Source organism: Lissotriton helveticus, chromosome 8 (assembly GCF_964261635.1).
Source record: "Lissotriton helveticus chromosome 8, aLisHel1.1, whole genome shotgun sequence".
NCBI classification, from domain to species: Eukaryota; Metazoa; Chordata; class Amphibia; order Caudata; family Salamandridae; genus Lissotriton; species Lissotriton helveticus.
The window spans coordinates 732,295,847-732,321,868 of record NC_136069.1 but is presented as its reverse complement, the minus strand read 5'-3'; the positions used below and the strand labels follow the sequence as shown (position 1 = coordinate 732,321,868).

The 26,022-nt window shown below is 43.9% G+C and overlaps 1 protein-coding gene across 1 annotated transcript in view; it reads right to left on the bottom strand.

Moving 5' to 3' along the window:
- CARS2 (cysteinyl-tRNA synthetase 2, mitochondrial) overlaps window positions 1–18,765 on the bottom strand; it is a 742,767-nt gene extending 724,002 nt beyond the window's left edge. The window contains exon 1 of the mRNA XM_078657536.1: window positions 18,614–18,765. The gene's annotated coding sequence lies outside the window, so the exon portion shown is untranslated. The remainder of the gene's footprint in view (window positions 1–18,613) is intronic.
- Between the last annotated feature and the right edge of the window lie 7,257 nt (window positions 18,766–26,022).

Sequence of the window (26,022 nt, the reverse complement as noted above, 5' to 3'; positions counted from 1 at the left end):
TGTTGTCACGCAGGATGGTAAAGTTTGGAATGTCAGACGTGTTTCTAAATGTATCCCTTTATGGCATTGATTTTCTTAAGAGGGGAAATGTGTTGCATTTTTATATTCTTATTCTCATATGTTATTTCTCTGTTAAGGTTATATTAAGGTGTTTCCCTTTTAATCTATTGTTTCTTAGTTCTGTGCACATGCACCTGTCTGTAGATTCTTTTTAGAATTGTTTACCTGTGAATGTAATTGTACTGGCAGATCTCTGCTGGGACTTGATGAAGAGAGTACTGTGCTGTTTCCATTAAACCAGTACCAACTATACTTGGATTATCTGGATTATTTAACGTTATTTATTACAGTCACCCATCTAGACAAGTAGGCCTTTAAACATGTCTCAGGCTTGCTACTGCAGAGGGTGCGTATGCATTTTACTGCCAGGAAAAGTTAGCATTTAAAACTCCCTTCTACTAAATATATGTCCTAAGGTAGGCCATAGGTAGGTCATTGGGTAGGGTGCTATGTGGTTAAAAGGTGACCCATGTACTTGTAAATTTCAGTGAATCACATGAAAACTTAGAAACCCAAACACCCAGTTATACAACCAGTGTCTAGCCCATACTGTGACCAACACACCTGTTTACAAAATCCTAGAGGCACTCACACACACTCAGTCTGACAGTGACACAAGCACTTACACGTTCACTAACACACCCTTACAATACTTATGTATTCATCAGAAAGTGAGCTTGTTGCACATACAGTTACAAAACCTAAAATGTACTACTGAGCCAATTCGGAAACTATGCAGGCACTTATATACACACTTAGAAACCATAGATTTGGTAAGAGAGGCTGTCGTATACAGGCATAGTTACTTACACATATAGTGACACATACAAAGAAGGACTGATACCGTTGCTCAGATATGTACTCAATTACAGATACAACCAAGTCACCAATCCAGAGAAGTAGCCCTGTAAATATGCCTGGGGCCTTCTACTGCTGAGTCTAAGTGTACAATTTTACTTTCATGCAGACTTGGCATTTAAAATGTCTTGTTGATCCTTAAACTCTCTTTTTAGTACATATGTCAACCCCAAGGTAGGCCGTATTTAGCCTATAAGGCAGGATGGTATGTGCTTAAAAGGTAAAATGTACCTTTACATGCACACTTACAGACCCATATGTCCTGGCATTCATGCAGTTTAGCAGCTAAACTGTGAGTCACATACTTACTTAGAAAGCATGGAGGCACTCACAAACCCAGTTGGTCTGTGACTGGGGTACTTACAAATTGGCTCATACACCCATGCATCACTTATATATTGACCAGTAACTGAACCAGTTGGACAGACAGTTACATTCCCGTGCACTCACTAATTCAGTTAGTCAGTAATCCATACAGCCAGTTACATACACAGAACCATAAGGATACTAAGCCAGTCAGTGACACGCCTACATAGTTACTTACACATCCAATGACACACCTACAGAGGGAGTGATACACTGACTCTGATATGTATTCAAGTACTGATACAGCCAAGTCACCCATCCAGAGAGTAGCCATTTAAACATGCCTAGGGCCTTCTACTGCAGAGTCTATGTGTTCAGTTTTACCGTCATGTCGACTTGTCATTTAAAATGCCTTGTTGGGCCTTAAACTCTCATTTTACTACATACAAGTCACCCCCAAGGTAGGCTGTAGGTACTCCATAGGGCAGGATGGTCAAGCTTAAAAGGTAAGACATGTACCTTTTAAGATAGAGTGAGTTACATGCACACCAACAGACCCATGTTACCAGTTAAACATGCAGTCTCCCACCCATGCTGCAACTCATAAACATTTTTACAATAGCATAGAGGCAGTTAAATACCCAGTCAGACAGAGACAGAGGCCCTTACACACCCATTCATTCACCCATACAGCAGTTATGTATCCAGCACTAACAGAGCTACTTGCACAGACATTTGCATACCCCATTATTCACTAACGCAGCCAGTAAGCTGTATACACACCCACTAGCATACAGATTTACAGACCCGTAGAGTTACTAAAACAGCCATAATATAGTTATATAGTTACTTATGCATTCAGTTACACACTGAAAGGGGAACTGATAGGCTAATTCAGATATGTACTCAAGTACTGACACAACAAAATCACCCATCCAGACAAATAGCTCTTTAAACAAGTCTCAAACCTTCTACTTCAGAGTCTGCATGTGCAGTTTTACAGCCAGGTTGATTTGGCATTTAAGACAATTTCGCCAAGCCTTAAACTCCCTTTTTACTACATATAAGTCACCTGTAAAGTAGGCCATAGGTAGAACATAAGGTACGGTGGTGTGTGCTTAAAAGGTAAGACGTAGGTTGAGGTTTTAGTGAGTTTCATGGGCACTTACAGATCCATATGCCCAGTTATACCTCCAGTCTCCTACCCATACCGCAACTCACATACCTTTGTACAAAAGGATAGAGCCACTAATGCACGCAGTCAGACAGTGACAGAGGTACGTAAACATTCACTCACACATTCACACAGCATGTATGTATCCAGCAGTAATGGAGTCAGTTGTACACACAGTTACATACCCTATTACTCACTAACACAGCCACTAAGCAATCCATACAGCCCCTCCCATACACATTTAGAGACCCATAGAGCCACTAAGAGAGCCAGTCATATACCGACATAATTACTCAGCCAATGACACACCAACAGAGGGATGGAGACACTCATTCAGATATGTACGGAAGAACTGACACTGTCAAGTCACCCATATAGACAAGTAGCCCTTTAAACAGGTCTCGGGCATGCTTCTCAAGGCCTGTGTGTGCAGTATTACTGCCAGACCGACTTGACATTTAAAACCCCTGGCCAAGCCTTAAATACCTCTTCTACTACATATATGTCACCCCTAAGGTAGACTGTTGGTAGGCCATAAGGCAGGGCTATGTGCCTAAAAAATAAGATATGTACTTTTAAATTTCACTGAGTTACATGCACCCTTACAGACCCACATGCCCAGTTATACATATAATCTTCCACCCATACTGCAACTCATATACCTATGTAAAAAAGGATAGAGCCACTAATACACCCAGTCAGAGAGTGACAGAGGCACCTAAACATTCACATACACAACATTTATGTATCTAGCAGTAACAAACCCAGTTGCGCATACAGCTATATACCCCAATAGTCACTTAGACAGCCAGCAATCAATCCATGCAGCCACTTACATACACATTTGCAGACCCATAGAGTTACTAAGAGAGTCAGTCATATGGTGAATTAATTACTTACATTTCCAATGACACACCCACAGAGGGACTAATACACTCATTAAGATATGTACTGAAGAACTGACTCTACCAGGTCACTCATCCAGAGAAGAGCCTGTATGTATAGTTGTACTGCCGACTTGGTATTTAAACGTCCTTGCCAAGCCTAAACTCCTCTTCTACAACATAAGAGTCACCCCTAAGGGAGGCTGTAGGTAGGCCATAGGGCAGGGAGCAATGTGCTTAAAAGATACAACATGTACTTTGACGTTTCAGTGAGTTATATAAGCACTTACAGACCCATATGCCCAGTTATACATCCAGTCTACCACCCATACTGCAACTCATAGACCTATGTACAAAATGATAGAGTTTTGTAAGAGTCACTAATACACCCAGTCAGACAGTGACAGAGGCACTTAAACATTCACTTACACACACACACCACGTATGTATCCTGCAGTAATGGAGCCTGTTGCATACATAATTAGATACCCCAATACTCACTAACGCAGCCAGTAAGCAATCCCTACAACCCTTTACATACATGTTTAGAGACCCATAGAGTCACTAAGAGCGCTAGCCATATACTGACATAGTTACTTACCATATCCAATGACACACGCACAGAGGGACTGAAGCACTCATTCAGATATGTACTGAAGATATGACACTACCATGTCACCCATCCACACAAGTAGTCCTTTAAATATATCTCGGCCTTGGTAGTCTAAAGTGAGCCTGGACCGTTTTAGTGGCAGGTTGACTTGGCATTTAACACTATTTGGCAAGCCGTTAACTCCTCTATTTGCATATATAAGTCACAGCTAAGGTAATCTGTAGGTAGCCTATAGAACAGGGTTATATGTGTTGAAATACTAAGACATATACTTTGAAGCTTCAGTGACTTGCATGCTCACTTACTGGCCCATATGCCCATTCAATTTCCCACCCATACTGTGACGGACATAACTATTTAGAAAAGCATAGAGCCACCAACACACAATCAGACAGTGACGAAGGTACTTTACATTCACCAATACACCATACAGCACTTATGTATCCTGTAGTAACTGAGTCAGTTGCACACGCAGTTACATACCACAACATGCACTAACACAGCCAGGAAGCAACATATACAGGCACTTACATACACATTTATACACCAATGGAGTTACTAAGAGAGACAGAGACATACTTGCATATCCAATGACACAGGCACATAGGGACTGGCACACACACTCAGATGGGAAACATCCTTTACAACGCAACTTTTACCACGCAGTGCCTTTACGACGCAACTTTTACAACGCAAACCATTACAACGCATTGCGCTGGGGGGCGCTCTAGGATAGGGAATAAGTTTAATTTACTGTCCAACACCTTCCCTAGTGTCCACGGGGACTGGAGTTGGAATAGTAAATTAAACTATTCACTATCCAGCGCCCCAAAGCACTATGCGTTGTAATGGTATTCGTTGTAAATACCGCGTTGTAAAGGCATGCGATGTAAAAGTATGCGTTGTAACGTCATACATCCACACTCAGATATGTACTCAATTACTGACACAACTAAGTCACCCATGCAGACAAGTAGCCCTACAAACATGTGTCTGAACTTATACTGCACAGTATGTGTGTATTGCTTTACAATCAGGCCAGGTAGCCATTTAAAATCCATTGACAAGGTTTAAACTTCCTTTTTATGCATATAAGAGAGTCTAGGCCACAGGTAGTCATACACTGATGCATACTCTTTCACACCCATGCACACTATAAAGTATACAGTAGCACACCCAGGCCGCCACGGATACATACACTAAGATGCTAACGCACACTCATGCGTACACTAACACACCTAGTCACAATTTAATGCATACAGGAAGATATCCAGACATACACTAATGCATACACTGACACATCCATGTACACACTGATGCATACACGGACACACCCAGATACACAATGATGCACAAACTAACACACACAGATACACACTTATGCATACAGTGATACAACCAGGAACACACAGATTTAGACATGATAAGTAAAAGACTTTCAGTGCCTATAACATAGTTTTATAGCTGTTTATATGGGTAGTCAAATGGTTAAATTATGTAATTTAATAATATATAACAAAAAGCTAAATATATTAATTTGTTTTTTGTTTGCAAAGTTGTACTTATACTAAAAAATAGAGACTTAAAATGCCAAATAAAACACAAAGAAAGAAACAGGGGAAAGGATACTATCTCCTTACAATGCAGAAAGAAAAGGGGCAACATGCAGAGAATGTGGTTAAAGAGAAAAGAGATCCTGGTAAAAAACTGAACACGTTTCTTAAAATTGTATGTGGAAAAATGCAAAGCATGGAAAACCATGGAAATAAAAAGCAAGGTTTTTAAACAAATAAGACAGGAGAAAAATTAAGTAATATAAAGAGTAATAAATGTTATAAGAAAGCAGGTACTTAAACAAGAAGACAAAGGCAATTTAAGGAAATCAGAGTCAGATTGTATTGTAGTCTATATATATATAAAAAAGAAAGTATGTCTGTCTGTCTGTCTGTCTGTCCTTTATGCATTACTACACCATTCATCCGATCGCCATGAAAGTTTGGGAAGTTGTTGAGTACACTCCCACAAAGGTTTCTGGCATAACATTTTTTTAAATATCGGCCCCCCAGGGCCCTCATAATCTTTTGAATACTGATGTACGCACCAGACGGAAAAACAACAAATCGTGTATCCACAAGCACTGATCCCCATGAAACTTTTGGAAGTTGGTAAGTACACTCCTGCGAAGGTTTATGGTATAAAAGTTTTTTAAATATAGGCCCCCCCAGGGCCCTCATAATCTTTCGAATACTGATGTACGCATCAGATGGAAAAACAACAAATCGTGTATCCACAAGCACTCGAATAAATAAATAGAATTAAAAACAGCATTCATCCGATCGCCAGGAAACTTTGGGAAGTTGTTGAGTACACTCCCGCGAAGTTTTCGGGCATAATTTTATTTTAAATATCGGCCCCTCAGGGCCCTCAGAATCTTTAGAATACTGATGTACGCAAGACAGAAAAATAAAAAATCAAGTATCCACAAGCACTTGAATAAATAAAGAGAATTAAAACGACACTTTGAAATGTTTTCCATATTAAAATGAATATGTTTCAATAAAAATGACACAATGTAAATTGAATGTTATCATAACGAGTTTCCTTGAATTTCCTTTCTTCGGAGATCGCAGCAACACGCGACGGGTAAGCTAGTTGAATAATAAAGAATTTAGCTCAAACTATGAGGCATTTTAAAAGGAGAAGAGAATCTTTCAAACAAAAACAACATATTGAGTCTGTAGTAGATAAGGCATGTGCCCTGAAGAGGAAGCTAATATTTTAATACTGAATAGGATTAGAACACTGGATAAAGCAGTGTTGTGTATGAGGAGAAATTGTGAATAGAACACTTTTTTTGTAAAAAGAAATTCAGAGGTAACTGGAAGCATACATCCAGTGCTGGGTCTTTCGGGAATGAAGAAAGTTACTTCCAATAGAACACATTAGTGCATGCAGTTGAAACAACTGGTCAATGTTATGAAGTGAAAGATGGTACACCCATAGCAAAAGAGGAGATTGTTTCTAGGAATGTAGAGGAAATGATAGCTGAAGAGGTACAAGGAAGGTGTAGACAGGCCCCTGTATACAACTGGAACTGTCGCAGCATTTGCACTGTTCGGCAGGAATCAATTGATATATTAAGAACTTTCTTACGTCAGTTTCCATGCAAAAGTCCGAAACAGAAGATTTTGATTTTGCACGGATTAGATCCGTGCAAAGTAGGGAAGTATACTAATTTACAGGGACATTCACTGACATGTCTATCGAAGAAAGTGTGCAGAAGCATCTTTTATCACTTTAGAATTTAGCTGTTCATCACTCAAAAATGCCAAATTTAGTTAGGCGACTTTGCTATGTGAAAACTGCTGCCTTATGTTTAAGAGAAATGACTAGCTCTTTTGTATGGTACAGTAGCAGATGTCAAAAAAGTTTGTGAAGATGTACAGTTTTGTTCCTTTGGACCTGAAGAGAACTCTAGGGGAAATGAAGAGTTGGTATGTGCAGGTCTAGAAGAACAGGTCACATGTGTTACTATTGATAACGTTACACAAGCGATTGCTACATTTAACACGGTTTCTTCTGAGAAGCCAAATTGTGTTTGTATTTGTTGAAGCACTCACTACAAAATCCAAAATCGCAATGTAGTTGTATTCTCAAAAACCTAACCAGGAGCACAGAGCTAAGTGGCAAGAAGTTGGTGTATGTTTATTTGTTGAGGTATGATTTTTCAACACGACAAATCATATGCAAATATTGCTATGATAAGTTGGAGGATAACAAAATGTCAGAAAGAGTAATGGGGAGAGGATGTGGTCTACGGGCAAGGTAACCGGGTTCGAGTCTCGGCAAGGACACGCAACATCCTGTGATTCTGGGAAAATCACGTAGGCTCCCAGTGCCTAACACAATTTAATGTGTCCTCATGTAATGCAATTGGTGCTCGTGTAAAGCGCTCTGATACCTGATACCTTCAGGTCAAGTTTGCGCTATATAAAACTCTGGAAAAAGAAAATGAATAATAACTTAGAATTGATTTTAATTCCAGAAGAACCTCGATAATCAAATGTTTATGAATCAATTCTCATACAAAATACATAACCAATTCAGGCTATCATTTAAATAGAGACAAAGACAGGGAAGTTGCCACCAACTGAGCTTTAGAAAGGCTTTAACCCCTTCGACGCTCATGACGAGCTGGGCTCGTCATGCAGTAGCCTCCTGCTACGCTCATGACGAGCCCAGCTCGTCATGAATAATGGTGATCATGATTTTCCAGCACAGGGGATAAATCCCCATAGCATTCAAAAGGTTAAAGGAAGATTTGTCTACTTACCTTTAGATTTTTAACAGAAAACTGAAACTGTTGGTGTAGACAGAGATGTTGATCAACCACTTATTATTTTTGTAAATGATTTACCTACCAAATACAAAAACAATCTGCCATGAGACAGTGGGTGCTAATAAAGTAAAAAAAGCTACATTTTACCTCAAACTAAATATTATTTATTATCACAATGTCAATATTTTTGGAGATGTAAGTTGTATAGAAGATGAAGTGGTCAGATTGAAGAAGTGCATCAATGCAGATCAGAAGAAATGTATGAACACTACAGCATCCATCCCCTGCATTCTAAAGAAGTTATTGGTGATGCTTTTGATCTCTTTCAAATGAAACAAGCAAAAGGAGCTCCCATGAGTGTATGGGACAAATGTTTAGAGGCTCGCTGTTTTCCACAACTGTGTACCACTGGAGAAGTTGGCTGTTATGATGACCGCCCGGTACAAATACCAGCATCTCAATACCGGTCAACCAGATTATTTTCAGAGGAGCCTAGATTTTGCCAGTGCATTCCATACATGTACCATTTTCTGTTTGAGAGTGACTTGTCTGGACTATCATATGCTGTAGACCACAGGAGTTAATCTTCAAAATCTCTCTGCAAAGGAATTAGTTGACAAAGTTCATGGAAAGGATGAAAAGTTAGAATACAACTTGCTAAGTTTCATGGCGTGCCAATGTGGCACCAACGAATATTGGTATTGTCCTCATGCACAACTGAAATGTATGTCTTGGTTTCTGATACTGTGTTGTGCTAAAGATGCGTGGGATGACCTGCTTGAATTTTTAAGAGAAGCAACCTCAAACATTAACAAGCATTGGCATAGCCAATAGGTCTCGCCTTTGAAACCTTATAAGTATTTAGTTATGCAGTACAATATCCTTGGTGCAACAACATCATCTGTTGCATGTCTAAACACTTATAAGGTCCCAGAGACCTATTGGCTATGCCAGTGCTTGTTTGAAAAAGCATCTGTGTCACCTGGGAGGAGTTCTGTGTGTGCTGCTCCCTCTGTGTCAAGGTTTGTTAGCTTTTATCGTCTGCACCTATTTGTTTTATTCTTGACGAAGCACTTGTTTCATAATGTATTTGCAGTTTAATTTTAGTTTCACATTTACAGCCCTTTCTTTTCAGCTGAAAGGTAAGTTATAGGGTCACTGGATATGAACTTCAGAGAGAGGAAGTTTAGGCCAAAGGGAACCCCATATGTGCGTTGCTGACACTTGCAGTGGCATGCCTCTCTTAGCGCGCGAGGTTCTGGAAATTATTCACCAATAAACCTATGGTGCCCCTTTAACTAAATATAAGATGTAGGAGGACCACAATTCTCATTACTTAAAGAGGCCCGCTTGCCACCATCTAGTAGGAACTCAAGTCAGGATAATTCCTGTATGCGCTGTGCTCACTGTGGGCTGAGTGGGTGGGTCCACCTGTTAATTCCAAACCCGGAAGTAGAAATAATGCCACTTCCAGTGTATACAAGAAGTATTTCCCAAATTTGTTCACATTAATTCAAAAGTAAGGGATGTCTAGTTTTGCAAGATGTGAAAATAGAAAAGAGGGGCCCCCTTAGCACCAAAGGGATTAGGGCACTAGTACAGTGAAAGAACAGGAAATCCCTTGGGAACCAGTACACACATGCAGATTTCACACAAGTATACTATTCATTCACTTAATTCACATCACATTCACTACGTCTGTTCATACCATGATAAAGCCACAAAGTACAAAGAAAAATATATTACTACTCAATTAAAAGATGTAAGACACAATTTATTAAGCCTAATACAGTATCTTCTCAAGTTAAAAACACAGCAAAATACTAGCCATTGGTCCACAATTAAAAAACATGGGATTCACTTAATATTTTATAAAAATACATCCTATATTACGCATGAAAATAAACAACGAGTGCAAGGGCAAAAGTTAGACCTGACAAATTAGTCCTAACATATTACACATCGTTATGGACTTATGCGTAAGAACAAGGCCTGGAGCAATCACTATTAATGCTTATCAGACACCTATGTTCCCCAAACAGATTGTGTGCATTAAAAATTGGCGTTGACGTGTTTCGATGGAGACATCTTTATAGGTCCATCTTTTTCAAGACTAAAATGGATATACACTCAGTCTGGTAGTTTCTTTTTCATGCGACAACCTATAATAAGACAGAAGTATTATTATACTATCACTAACACATACATATAACACAACCTGTTGTACCTCACATGTCTTGTTTAATCTTAACATGGGAATCTGGGATGGAAAGGACACAGAATACTGGTTTGAGCAAGAGCAGACTGGAAGACAAGAAACAGAAGAGAAAGGGAAGAAAGATAAGATAAAAGAGAAAATAAATAAATCAAGAAAAAGGCATCTGCCAAATAAAAGGGCGGGGAAAGAAAAATTAAAGAGGAACAAGAGAACAGGGAGATAAAGAAAGAGAACAGGGAGATAAAGAAAGAGAACAGAAATAGCCCATTCCGTTACCTTTCCTCTCCCAACTCATGGCATACTAATCATTGGCTGGTATGTTACTACTTAAAGTTCCATTCTCAAATGGTTATTTATTTTATACAGAATCCACCAAACCATTCTAAAATCACAACCTTCCTAAAGTGAAAATTTAGAAAGAGAAGAGAGATAATGAGGCATACAAGCATTTATCAAAATATCTTCTTTGTAAATGTGGCTCAATCTTACACGCCATCCAGGTATCTAGACGCCCTCTTCCCAAAACCATTTATACATCTCACTCAAGCAGTTCTCACATCTCCATATATATATAAAAATCACCTCTCACCTTCTTAAAATAGGAAGGAGAGAAGAGGGGGGGAGAGAAACCTCCCTCATTGGCGGTAGTTTAAGGTTTAAAAGAAATATTTATCCTCCAAACGGCTGTAAAATAAAGGTGAAAACGTTAAGACCTAAAAGCTTTCTGACCCTTTTATTTATTTTTATAATTCCAGGGTGATCTCACCTTACTGTAAATATATAGCAAACTGCCAGAGGTTTATCTGTAATTCGTCCTTTCTGGCGAACTCTCCTGTTTTTTTTTCTTTTTTTTTTTAAACTTTATTGACAGGAAGGATTAGTGGTTAGTCAGTAGCACACAATTTACCGGCAATCGTTACATAATGTGTAAATTATCATTTCTATACTTGACGATCATCTTTCCGGTAGCCCGGACTGCGCTGCCCATGGCCTCTCGAGTTCTACATATACATTAACCGTCCGTTACAGTGTGTAAAGTACAGTTTCCCGATAATCCTTCCCTCATATATCAGTGATGGTAGCATCTCTTTTCCAGCAAAACATTATCAACAACTTCCCAACTAACCCCCCACCCATGAGTCATCTTCGTCCCTTGTTCACCCACATCTCGTAGTATCCTATGTCTCCATTTGCACTCTGGAATACTGCCAGGTTAGTGCCACTCATGTCTCATTGTCCCGTTAGTGAGGCACCTGCCACGCCTCCACCCAGTTACTCCTCCTCCCCCTCCGAGTCTGAGTCCTCACCTTCTGGTAGGGGTTCACAGATCTCCCCTCTGTACTTGTTCCACGCCTCCCAAACCTTGTTCCACTTCCGTGGCGCTGCTCGAAGCACGTAAACTGCTCTTTCCGTCACCATTAGGATGTCCATGTTTTTGGCCCATCTACTGGCAGTGGGCACGTCTGGCGCTCCCCATTTCTGCGCTATATCCCGCTTAGCCACTGTCATAGCCAATGATGCCCAAATCAGTTCGTATCTACCCAAGTCGTTGGGGTCCCAGATGTTTAAAAGGCATTTGCGTGGTTCAGGTAGTATGGAGAGTTTAAGGGCCTGGGAGATGGAGCGGAGTATCTGTCTCCAGAATTCGCGTATTCGTGAGCATTCCCATAGTGTGTGTATCAGTGTACCCTCCTCCCCACAGCCTCTCAAACAGAAGGGGTGCGGTGCTCTCTGTATCGTATGCAACAGTGTCCTGGTGTAGTATATGCGGTGTAGGATTTTAAGTTGTACCAATCTGAGCCTACTAGAAATTCCAACCTCCTTCGGGGAGGCCAGCGCCTCATTCCATTCGAATTCGTCTGTCTCACCTAGTTCCCTTTCCCATTTTTCTTTAAGTTTTAGCATTGGGTCTTTGAGATTATTGAGTAGCTTTTTATAAGTAAGGGAGGTGGCGCTTTGGAGCATGAATTCCGTTAGCAGTCTGTCCTCTAACGGGGAGGAGTCCGGTATAGTGGTGCCTGTAGTGATTGCCTGCAGTAGTGCATGTCTAATTTGGACATATCGAAATGTCTCGGTGGGGCCAAGATTGTACTGTTGTTGTAGGTGCGGAAACGGTATTACTGTGTCATTGTCCCAGAGGTCCCCTACCGTAGAGATGCCAATGGAATCCCATCGCTCAAACCCCTTACAGCCCCTCAGGTTTCCCAGTGCCTTTGTGTCCCACAAGGGGGTCATTTTTGTGATCCGACCTGCCCATCCTAGACGGGCCTGCGCCATGTGCCAGAGGGCCGCCGTGTGTTTGGTCGGGCCAGTCAGGGCCTTCAGTTGTGACTTGTTGTAGAGCACAGACAGCATACAGTCCATCCCAAGTTGCGACCAATCCGCCCGGTAGGCCGGATCGTCTTTCGGGGCGTGAATCCAGTAGTTTATAACTTTGAGTTGGGCAGCCCAATAATATAGTTGAATGTTGGGGAGCGCTATGCCCCCCTCGTACCAGCTTTTTACAAGCTTGTCGTACGCTATACGAGCCGGACCTGTATTCCAGAGCAGGACAGTAACCAGTGCCACAATCTGTTGAAAGTAGCGCGGTGGTACCAGGTGCGGAGTATTTTCGAGGACATAAAGGAGCCTCGGGAGGGCCATCATTTTGTATAATGCCGCCCTTCCCAGTAGGGTCAGGGGCAGGGCCGCCCAATGTTTAACATCTGCTCGTAGGCGATCTATGGGTGGCTTCAGGTTGTGAACAAAGAAATCTGCTTCCCCGCTTGTGATAACAATACCTAAGTATTTGAAAGAGGTCGAAGCCGTAAGTAGCGGACAGTTCCCCTGCAGTCTCGGCGCCGGGCCCTTTAACGTATATAAGGTGGATTTCGACCAATTTAGAGTGTAGCCCGATGCTCGCCCGTGCGTGTCACATAAGTCTAGTAGGGCTGGGATGCCGGTATCAGGTGTGGTCATGTAGATGAGCATGTCGTCCGCGTATAGCGAGACTTTGTCTTCCCACCCCTCCTTCCATTTGATTCCTGTGAACAGGGGCGTGGATCTGATCTGGATGGCCAGAGGTTCGAGCACCAGTGCGAAGAGCAGGGGGGACAGGGGGCAGCCCTGTCTAGTCCCTCTGCCCAGTGGGAAACTCGGCGAAATGTGGCCATTGGCTACTACCTGTGCGACGGGTTTTGTATAAAGCAGCCGTATCCATGCTATGTATTTCGGCCCAAATCCCATACGCTCCAGCACCATGAAAAGATATTCCCACTCAACCAGGTCGAACGCCATTTTAGCGTCGAGAGAGAGAATCACAGCCTGCTCCGTGAGGAGGTGCGCTCGGGCCAGCACTCCGTGTACTCGCCTTAGGTTCATCGCAGTGCTTCGATGGGGCATAAAGCCCGACTGATCAGGGTGGATCAAGGCATGGAGGTGGGGCAGTAGGCGGGTAGCTAGAAGTTTCGCTAGTATCTTGGCCTCGACGTTCAATAACGATATCGGGCGGTACGAGGCACACTCTGTCGGGGGTTTCCCCGGTTTGGGTATCGTTACAATCGTCGCTGTGCGTTGATCGAGCGGCAGCTCTAGTCTGTCCCTGCTTTCTAAGTACATGGCCAGCAGTGGAGCACTGAGGTCTGGGGCCATGGACTTGTACCATTCCACCGGTATCCCGTTAGGGCCCAGTGCTTTACCAGACCGCAGCGCCTGGATCGCCAGCTGGACCTCCTCCTCCGTCCGGTCCAGTTCTAGGACGTCCCTATCTTCTTGTGCAATGCTGGGGATAGTAATGTCTGCAAGAGTTGCCGTTGCCAGTTGTCGTGTGACCCTTCGTTCTGGTGAGTATATTGCCCGATAGTGTCGTGCTAACTCGCAAACTATTTCTTCTGGGTGTACCAGTGTTCGCCCCTCCTCTGTGTGAAGCCTTTGAATACCTCTCGTACCGGTCCCTCTCCTATCCAACCAGGCCAGCATACGACCCGCTTTATCACCCACATCGTAAACCCTATGGCGAGTGTTCGCTATATACCCTTTCTCAGTCGTTTTGAGGTGTGCTAGGTATTGTTGTTGCCGAATCGTGAGGGTGTGTGTCGTGGACGGGGAAGGGTCTGCCATATGTGCATTATTTGCCGTGTCGAGTGCAAGTTCCAAGTCTGTGAGGTCCTTCCGTGAGTCCCGTCTGTGTCCCGTAATCGCTGAAATGGCCGCCCCCCTGAGGACCGTTTTGTATGCCTCCCATAGGGTGGAAGGTGACACCACTGTGCCTGTGTTCTCCGCAAAATACTGCGTTGTCACGAGTTTTAGTTTTTTCCGAATCGTGGGGACTTTTAAAAAATTTGGGTAGATCGGGTAGATTCGGGCCTTTCTTTTCCCCCCGGTGGTAAGCGATAGGATAATAGGAGAATGGTCTGAGATTCCCCTGGGCAGTGTGTCTATTTTGTCTACCATACCCAGCCCCAGTCCCAATGCCAAGAAGTAATCTATACGAGAAAGGCTATTATGTACCGCCGAGTAATAAGTGTATTGTGTGGTTTCGGTGTGCAAGTGTCGCCAGATGTCCGTGAGGCCTAGTGCCTCCACAAAGTCCGACAGCGGTGTAGCATCTCGTGGTCGGGTCCTAGAGGGAAAGGCATCCTTAAGTGGATCCATGATTGCGTTGAAGTCCCCCCCCACAATCGTGTCGCCATCGGGGAGATCAAGAAGGAATTTGCCCAATGCTGGTAGGGCCACAGAGTGTAGGGCTGGGGGAACATATACTGATATTACATTAAGAGCCCTGCCCTCCCACTGTCCATGGACCGCGGCAAAGCGACCCTGGTCATCTGCCACACTGCGGGTTACAATAAAGGGGGAAGACTTTCTCACCAGTATGCCTGTTCCCCTGGAGCCAGTAGTGAAGTCTGCGTGTGCCGCCATTGTGTAGCCACGTCTGTCCAGGGCTTTGCAGGTGGACCCCGTGAGGTGGGTTTCTTGCAGGAGGACTATATCCGGGTTCTGCCGTTTTATGGCCTGCAGGACTAGTCCCCTCTTGATTTTGTCACCCAGGCCCCGGACATTCCATGTCAGCATGCGAAGTGGGGGAACCCCCCCGGCTGCGGAGGAGCCCTCAGCGGGCGTGTGAGTAAGTGGCCTGGCCATTAAGCTGAAGAGGGAGTTTTGCATACAACGTGTGCAGTGGCATAACCCATGAGTCTATCTGTGTCGCCCTGCATTGGAGACATACAGATGTCGGGGCGATAGTGCAATGTAGGTGTGGAACGATGACTATAAACAAATTGAAACATCCCAACATGTAAACCTCAATCCCATCCCCCCTCCCTGCTACCCTGCTCCACGGACAATTCCCCGCCCGCTTCCCCAACTGTGCAGAGTGCTTTAACCCTCCCCTAAACATCTCACTTGCTCGTGGGGTTGGTGAGTCACCTTCGGGCACCGCCTGTGCCCACCCTACTCAGCCGCGTCCGAATCACGGCACCCGCGGCCCACACAGTCCCGAAAACAATATTGTTCAGTTTCACACTGGAGCCACTTGTCCAGAGTCTAGCGGGTCTCTCTCAAGATCTGATTCTATTTCTTCCTCGCCTCCTTGATGCGGCGGAAGGGAGGACTGACTGGGTGCTGGTCTTTCAGTACGGTGTCGTGGCCGGTCTCGCTGTGGGCGGTGTCGCTGTCCCGCCGGTCTCCAGCCCTCCAGCCATTCCTGAGCTGCCTCTGGCGTGTCAAAGAACCAAGTCTTCCCCTCGGCCACTATCCGTAATTTAGCAGGGAACATCATGGAGTACGGCAATTCCCTATCTCGTAGTGCCTTTTTGACCTCCGTGAAGGACTTGCGTCGCCTGGCCACCTCCGCCGTGTAGTCTGGAAAAAACGCTAAAGTCGCATTTTGAATTCGTACTGGTGGCGAGTTCCTTGCCGCTTGTAGAATTGCGTCTCTGTCTCTGAAATTAAAGAGCCGGGCCAGCACCGGTCTTGGTGCTGCCCCGGTCTTGGGCGGACCCCCCGGGACTCTGTGCGCTCTCTCTACCGAGAAGAAGTGAGATAGGCCTTTGGGCTGGAGTTTGCTCTTAATGAGGTCTTCCACATAGAGGTCCATGGCCCCTTTCCCTTCCGTCTCAGGAAGTCCAAGGATACGTACGTTGTTGCGTCGTGAACGCCCTTCCTGGTCATCCAGCTTGTCATGGAGGAGCTTGTTCATTTTCTGCATCCTTTCCATTGCCACTTGTAGCTCCGATGTGTCCTCCACGAGCGACTTAGTGACCACTTCTACTTGCGAGACCCTCTCCGCCATTTTGTGAAAGTCCGCTCGCAGCAGGGAGACCTCCGAGGAGATGGCGCCTACCGTAGTTTTCACCTCCGAGAGCGTTCTCATGATGTCTTCCAGCGTTATTTTTGTCGTTTTTTCCGCTTCTTGGGCATGCCCTGTGGAGGATCGTCCTGTATTCTGTTGTTGACCCTGGTGCCCATAGGCGAATTTGTCCAATTTAGCTTGCGTAGACCCACTCCTGAGGCCTTTGCCCGTCATGGTGCTGGGGTCTGCGAAAGTCAGTGATAGGCCCTGCGGGATCGTGACCTGCGCGCCGTTCGAAGTCGCCGTTTGTAGGTTACAGCCAGAGAAGTGTGGCTTGGCAGGTGGTGAACGGAGCGGCCCCCTCCGGTGTCTGCGGAAGCCTCCCCGTTCGTCCGCACGGGTGTCGGTGGGCCACTGGGACACTCCGAGTTGCTGTCCCCTATGCACTCTTTTCAGGGCTGGAACGGCCACTGCGCTCCTCACCCCCCCGTCCACAGCTGGCAGTGTTGGCTCCGGGTCCGGGCAGCCGCCCCCCCGGTCACCGAGTTACTGCCACTGTGTCGGAGCTGCCGGTAGTATGTGGGTCCCAAGGGTCCCCTCTGAGGTCCACAAATGTTGCTGGTATGGCGCTTTCAGCCTAGGGCAAGACTGGGGCGGTAGTATTGTCCCCACCGATGGTGCCCCCCGTGGTGCTCCGCCGTCCGCTAGGCTCTTGCGCGGCGGGGGGGGGGTTTATCTCTAAGGCGTCTGCACCGCCTCGCGCGGCCGAGATTGGGGTCCCACTGACCTTGGTGCTACCCCGGGTCTGCTTGGTGATTGCGGTAGTCCTCGCGCCACTGGATGACGCCGCCGGGGATGTCAGGCCTGCTCCGGGTTCTCGGGCAGGCACCGGGTGCTTTCACTTTCTTCAGCCGGCTCGGCCGCACTTCCGCCGGGGCCTGGACGTCACTCGAGACCGGTGCTGCACCTCCGGTCCTAGGCCCTGACTTGCCACACGACGTAGATCAGGCTCCGGTGCGCCGATTTCTCCACAAATTGGACCGGTGACACCGCTTGGGTCCCGGACCCGAACGCCGCCGCTTCAGGCGTGCTAGGTGTCGGATTAGTATGACGGATATATCAGAAGGCTACAGTGCCCTCGGGAGCTCTCACTCTAGGCGTCCGCCATGCTTGGCTGTTAGCCACGCCCCTCAACTCTCCTGTTTTGGGAGTAGATCCTAATATTGTATCTGCACATAGATGGTATTAAAGTTATAATTAATTATGTTATGTGTCCTATCTTTATCTTATATGTGAGGACTACGATACAAATGACGAAATAATTACCTCTCTTTGAATGTAACGGAGGAACAAACTGGTTGTCTGTTGATCAATCTTAGCACTTCCAATTAGGTTAATGCAGTATTTTTAGATCTGAGGTCCCTGTATGCGCATTTAGAGGGATCCTAAATGGAATCACAAAATAGACACATGTCTCATCAGATAGGTACTGTAGCCTGATGCTATTAGTCACTAGTTCAGATATATATCCTTACTTTTTATAAAAATGATTGTTATATATAGCAGGCTTAGATAATAATGCTCACTCTTATCAAGATTTTATTTTTACTTTCTTCACTCGTGCCTGGCCTTACTGAAGCACAAAGCAGGGCTCCCTGTGCTAAAATACACGACACTTCAAAGGTCTAGCAGTTCTCTCTCTGTTGGACACAAGGGTAGCTCCATTATGAAATATAACGGCACTAATTTCCAACATAGCTACATTGAGGGACCTGCGGACCAACCTGCTCTACTAGTGAGCAAAGAATAGCCCGTAACTTTCCCCCGTGTTTACGATATTTCTAAGGGCGTCACCGCGCTAGTGCTCGCGTATAGCATGTCACCGCTTACCGTCAGTCAAGATGAGCAGCGTGGAGTTGCGTCGGACCTGTTCAGGCAGGATTTAAATGAATCCGTGCATGTTCCCCCTTATATACTCTACTCTGTAGTAGCAAATACGGAACATCTGTGTCTCCTCGATGTTTTTTTCTCCGCGCGCAACCACTTCCGGGTCAGGTGGGCGGAACTACTTCACCCCTGCCCCAGTTAGTCCCAATGTCCTGGTTGAAAGTGGGCGCCATCTTATGACTATCAAGAATTGAATGAAGTGGCATTGATTGTTAAAAATCTGATGGTCGGTTAGCGGCAGGGTAAACCGTAAAGCAATTAAAACCCAATTAAGATTAATCAGGAAATAAATCGGAGAAATACAGGCTTATTTAAAGAGGTATAGAGGCCCGCCCTTACTTTTAAATTTCAAGTGTTCAAGCGTTACTACGCGCTATGTAGGGGGCATATTTTTATACACAAAGTCCCAAAAAGCCTGTACCCTTGATGGAAATGGTTATTCAATCGGTACAAACATAGAAATATTGTCTAATAAAAAAGACTAAAAGAAAATTGTAATTATTAATTCTGAAGACCAATCGAATCCTATTGTACATATTTTACTCTACTAGTTCTCCATAAATTTCAAAATTTCGAAATGCCAGAAATAAACGGCAGCTGGTATATGTTTTACTTAAGTTAAAATGTCTGTGGCTCTATACGAAGCCACTCTCAAAAATTTCTATAAATATAGAGCTACATTGTTCAGTATATGGAACCTAAATCTACCCCCTATTTCTAACTGATAAAAGACATCCAGTCCTCTTTTCTGTTAAGGCCTGTATTGACTGTTTCCAATGTACATATGTACCATTGTTCCCGCATTTTTCTTTTCTTCTCTGTGTTGCCTCCTCGGCGGCTACAGTTAATTCTCTCTAGTACGAACCATTTGAAATCATCACATTTGTGATTCACCTGGGTCGTCACGTTTTGCAAGAACAGGCCTACCACTACTTAAAGGTGGACCGAATCCTTTTCGGGTCGATGGAATAACATGTCCCCCTCAATGTGCGCATTGGACTGTGATCTAGTGAGAACATGTGATTATTATCTTACAGAATATATTTTCAGGTTGAGAAGAGTTAATACTTTCTGCGCAGTGCCCCTTCTTTTAAGCAGCAAGCACGCATTCCAAGTAACCACCCAAGACAAAAGTTGAGAAGAAAATCGAACCTGCGCAAAAGTTAGCCGTAGAGAAACAACACCACTGCTCCTGTTTATATATAATATATAATAAAAGTACTAATTTTGGACATATTAACACACTCCTCTCAGTTCCTACTTCTTAAAAAACCCCAGTAGCCCAGAAACAGCAAAAGAGCAGAACTCGAAGGCAGGCAGGCGCCAAGAGAACAACCGCATTGTGATTCCAGTTTCTGAAATTAAAATAAGCCAGCGCAACTGACAGGTAACAATTTCTTTTGTCAATTAAATAAAGGGAAAACAGAAAATTAGGTAGGAGGAATGAAAGGGGGGCACTTTTCTTTTTTCCCCGCCTCTGACTGACGACAGATTTAAAATGTAAAGAGGACTCTTCACCCTAAAGTCAGCTGGCTGTATGCAAACCTGACAGATTAAAATCTGAATGAACGAGATAGCACCCCCAATCTACATAAGAAAGGGGTCTCGGGGGAAAAGGGTTTGGCGCAAGTGTTTATGTTTGTTTTAACCTGTAGGCCCGGACAGTGCAACATTTCACAGGCCTGCGTCCTCCTCCAGCCCCCCAGAAAGGGCAGCATCGCTGTTTGCACTGGTAACAAAAGGGGGTGCGTACAAGATGTCAGCCATGGGCCGGCCCGGCCTGCCTTCAAAGTCTTCCCTGTCTCCCCCTAGTCTCTGGCAGCCATGGGTCGCCCCCTCCGCTGCTCCCAGCACTACAGCTGCAGCCGGGACGAGCAAATAGAGGCTTCAGGGGGTGGGAACGAGAAAGGCAGCCTGGGATTTATTCCTCTGGTACGTGAGTGGAGGCTGCGGATGGATCAGCTGTGTTTATTCTCTGAAAGGGGCAAAAAAACAGAGGCGAAGTGCAAAGCTGGCTGCCCGCACCGGGACGAAGGGAGGGTGTGGCCGTCAATGCAGGCCCACCCAGCGCACCCTCGGCCTGCAGGTGTTAGCCTGGGCACCAATATGGCAGCACATGACGAATTAGCAAGCCAGCAGGCAACGCGCATGTTTTAAATGCTAGGTAACCGGAATTTGCATTTCTCCTGCCTCATCCCGTGAGGAGGCCCCCACCCCTTGGGACCAGATAAACAAGCTTCTTCTGAGCCCAGTGTCCTTAAAATGGAATCATTTCCACTAGAAGGGTCCCATTTACACTCTGCAGTGATGTATTTATAGTAGCACCAGCAAGCCCTTGCAGCCTTGTGTGAGCTTGAAATCCCTCAAAAGACCTTTGGGGGTTAATCGCAAGCACAGGGGGGGGGGGGTGCTGAATCTTAAAACTGCAATTGTGAAAAAAATCCTTTCATAGGGACACATCGGGCCACTAAATTGGGTAATAACATATCTGTTTTTATAGTGATACCAAGCAGCAACAAACGCTGCCCCACAGCAGCAAAAGTTAAAGCGATGCGCAGCGTTTACCTTACGGGAGCGAGCAGCGATGGGCGCGATAGTTGCTAACAGAGTGCTCCGCTGCTCGCTCACGCAAGGCAAATGCCGCACATGCACGAGGGCCCATTGGAAACAGTGCCGAACCTGCACGAGTTTCCACAAAAGCCCGGAGTGATTGCAAGAGGTCCCTCCTAAGCAGCGCTTGCACGCTTCGTAGGTGAGACCTAAAACATCAATGTGAAGGCAGCTGAAGAACCTTGCTCTTTGGATCCTGCTAATGTTTGTAGATATTTCAACCACCAGTTTCAAGCCATGCTGTCTTTTATCTGCAACAAAACAAATCCTCCTCTTGGTGAAGTAACAGATTTCTTTTGGAATACAGACTACCAAGCAAGAGGTGCTTCTCATATGCACATTCTGTTATGGATAAAGGATGCACCAAAATTTGAAACGGACAGTGATGAGTCTGTACTCTCTTTCATAGAACAATGTGGGACATGCAGCATCCTGAAAGATAGTGGTGAAAAAAGTCTGAGAAACCAAGTTCTGCCTTTTCAAACGCATAGATGTGGGAAGTACTGTCGCTGAAAATTCTGATGCAAAGGAAAATTTTACAGAAGATGTCAGTTTGGATTTCCATTACCTGTCGTTTTACAAGGAAGGGTGCACAGCTTTTTATCTACATTAAGACATACACTGACACGAAAATCACTGAAAAACATATACAACCTCAGAAGAACAGAGGCTTCCAAGTATATTAATGACTATAACCCTGTGTTGCTCAAAATGTGAAATGCTAATATGGATATACAATTTTTTGCCGATAACTCCATCACTGTTGCTCGTTACATCACTTCATATATTATAAAATCAGAGAAGACAGAGATGAAGGAGATGTGGGAGGAGATTTCAGCATAAAAGACTCTAACCAAGAAATTGTACAGCTTCAGCTTCAAAATAGCGTCCCATAGAGAGATAGGGTCCTATGAGTGCTGAGATCAGTTGAGCTCAGCCAGTTTGTTCTCGAACTCAAGGGGAATTGTTTGGGTAAGTCTAGGCCTAGCAAGCACACAAAATAGAGTGTTGAAGTCCTTTCCTGTAATTCAGTTCCTATCCCACCTCGTCCTGGAAAGTAAAGGCATAGTGAAATCAAATATGTTAGACACATACTATGCAAGAAGGAGTCCACATCTAGAACACATGTGCCTTTATGAAGTACTTCAACACCTCAGATATAGAAGCAATGTAAAATAAGAAATAGAAGAAGGGAAATATGCAGTCGTTGGATGTGATGGTTGTTAGGTCAGACACGCAAAAGGATATCTAATTAACCATAGAAAACCTAGTTGCCAAACTCTAGACAAAAGAGAGTTTTTCTATCTGGCACGTCTACACCTCTTCAAGCCTTGGTGTGCTGAATCGGAATTACTTAAAGACTATAACTGCTACCAAGATTCTTTCAGTGCTCTGAAAGACAGTATTCAGGGCTCAGTCTTTGCAAACTATTTGCAAATGTTAAATAATGAGATTGAACAGGAAGAAACAATTGCTGCTGAGATACCTAAGGAGAATTTACAAAGCAGCCAAAGATCTAGACCACTAAGTCAAGATCCTCTTGGAAATCCAGCTATTGAAAATGAAGCTGGAATAGCCACAAATAAGTTGGAAAGTGTTGATTTGGAACAGTTAATTAGACAAATGAATGTCAAACAGAAATTAATTTATTTGGAGGTAAAAGACAAAATAGATCATGAATTTCTCTATGAGACGAAAGAATGTAAATGTTCATCATTTAAGCCTGTACTATTATACATCAGTGAGCAAACTGGCATCGGGACAAGCTTTTTGAATAAAATACTCACTGCTTACTTACAGAGGTTCTACAGGATCAAATTTAACATGTGTAGCAGCAGCATCAACTGTATTAGCTGCACACAACATCAAAGCAATTACTTTACATCAACTACTTATTATGCTACTTGTTGAACATGACAATAAACTGGAATACCAGACATTATCTAATGAAGCATGTCAAGAACTCTCAAGAGTACTGAAAACACTGAAGCTTTTAATCAACAATGTGGTGAGCATGGTCTCAAATGTAATGTTTGCCTTCATATTCTTGGGAAGGCAGCAGATTTTAAAAACAGAATATGATGTGCTGTTTGGAGGAGAGCATTTAATTGTCTTCAGTGACCTACTGCAGCTTACCCCTGTCAAACGACAGCCTGTTTACAAGACACTTCTCCATAATGAAACTCAGAACACTTTGGGAAGTATTGGCAATTGGAACATTTGGATAAACTTCCAATACAAGGAACTACTAAAAAATATGCATCAAGCATCTGATGTGCAATACAGAAATATTCTGAGAGACATTAGAGTAGGAGTTCTGACAAAGGAGAGGAAATGTTCCATAGAAAGTCATCTTATCAAGAAACCATTTTCCTCTAACAACACAGCATCACAGCTAATGTTCAATTTTATTCAAGAAGGGAAATCCATAGTCTGTTTAATGCCTACTCTTCAGGAATGCTCCAATTTTAACGAAGAATTACTAAAACTGGAGAAAGAACACATCTTGGAAATTACAGCAATGGACAGAATGGAGACCACGGGATGACAATACTGCTATGTGCAAAGCTACATGAATAATTGGAATCATTGGAGAAATATGTATCCAGGACTGTAGAATTAGAAATGTGTTTAAGTGTATGCAAAAACTGTAGAGTAATTTTGTGGCATCATTTAAATGTTGAGGCAGGATTAGTCAAAGGTATAGTTATTGATTCCATACATTTTTCAAATAGGGATTAGGTTGAATACTTAGCCATAACATTTGATCAGATTGATGGTGTGAAGCAGATTGGCCGATGTGTTGTACGTTTTTTGCTTGTAAAGAACTTATATGTCTGGCGGCAGCAGTTCTCAGTGTCTCTAGCATATGCTGTAACTATCCATAAATTTAAAGTTTTAAGTGTAGACGCAACTTTTATTGATATTAGCAGTACTGTATTTAATGAAGGTATGTCATATGTTGTCGAGTGAGAACATAGTCCGGTTTGTTTTTGGTTGATTTTGATTATAGCAAAGGTAGTGCTGATGAAAGTTGTGTCAAAGAGTACAATCGGTTAAGAAGTGTGTATACTCCTCATTTAGGACAGTATCCCATTTATGAAAAACAGATAATCTGTCCAATGTGGAAGCTTACAAAACATTCTATGGATGTTCAGGAAAAGAAGGAAAACAAGGAAGACATGGAAAATACCTGATATTAATGCTGCAACAATGCAGAGCAGATGGATCTAAATTGGAAACCAAAATTACAAACTTCAAAGCAGTCACATAGTATTCTCACCCCTGGGACCAGGTTGATTTGGCAGTCATACGTTCTGTGAGGCGGTAACACCTCTGCCTGGCTCTCACAAAAGACATACTGACACTCATGATAACAAGAAGGAAGTGTAATGTCTTGTTCAGCAGCAGTGGCTATGGTATATTTGTTGGCGAAGGCTGTGACTGACAAAGGCAGAGTGATTCCACAATTCTCTTCACACCAGGAGGAATCAAAAGATCAGGGTTCTAGAAACCCAATCCACACTAGGGATGTGTTTGACTAACCATGGCAACCCCAATATGATTCCATATTTATAACATTGAATCTAATCTCTTCCTTATGAAGACCATCACACACTACTTCTAGGCTTTGTGTATGAAAACAAATGGGACCTGAAACTAAGTCCCTTCCATCAACCGTACATACTTTTTTCGGTTGCTCTTTTCTTTCTAGCATAACCTGTAACTCTATGGATGTATGTTCATCCATAAAAAGGCCTGTAGCCCCAGAATCAATCATGGCCTTTGTTTCCTTCCACCCTGTGTTGGTAAGTATGGAAAGAGGTAGAAAAAAATGTTTGTGAGTGGTTGGTTTTAATTTGCTTATAGAGGGGACTGTTATTTTGCCCAAGAGTTCCCCTTTTTCTATTCTTGAGCACTTCAGTTTCCCGCCTTTTCCTCAGATTTGTTGAATCCTGCTCTAAACTTAGGTTTCACCATACAGTCTTTAAGGAAATGGCCCTTTCGCCCGCAATATAGACACGGGCCATTCTTTCTTCTCTGTTCTCTCTCTTCTACAGATAAGGAAGCTCAAACTGTACCTATTTCCATGGGTTCAGGTATGGTAGAGGTACTACCTCCTGGTTCTCCTCTGAGGTACGTTTTTTCTGTTCTACATTTATCCCCTCTTCGTTCAATTAAATGGTGATCCAATCGCAACGCAAGATTAATTAAATCCATGCAATTGGAAGGTTGGGGGTCTATTGGGGGCCAGGACATCCTTCAATTCATCCCTCAGTCCTTGGTAAAAAAGGGCCGCTTTTTTTTGTTCAGGCCATTGACATTCAGTGATTAGCCTTTGGAAGGAATAGGTATACACCACTTAATTCCAATAATTCCCTATCAGCTGATAGAGTAGTGGCTCTTCGGTCAAATACCTTTTCGAATTCGACCCAGAACTCATCCCAATCATATAATATTGGGTCGTCCATGTGTACCAATGGTACTGCTCATAAGGCGGCGGCGCCTACCAAGTATGATATCATAAACGCAACCCTGGCCTGATTAGTAGGGAAGACTTTGGGACGGCAATTAAAGTGTAACAAAACTTGTGTCACAAAGACCTACACCTTGTTAACGTCTCCATAATATCGTTCTGGGGGCTAACGGAAGGGGTGTTGGCATCTCTACTGATATAGGGTGGCCGCCTGTGCCCCTCCTCTGTTAGGCCATACACCCTCACCGCCAGGGTGCGTAGTGGG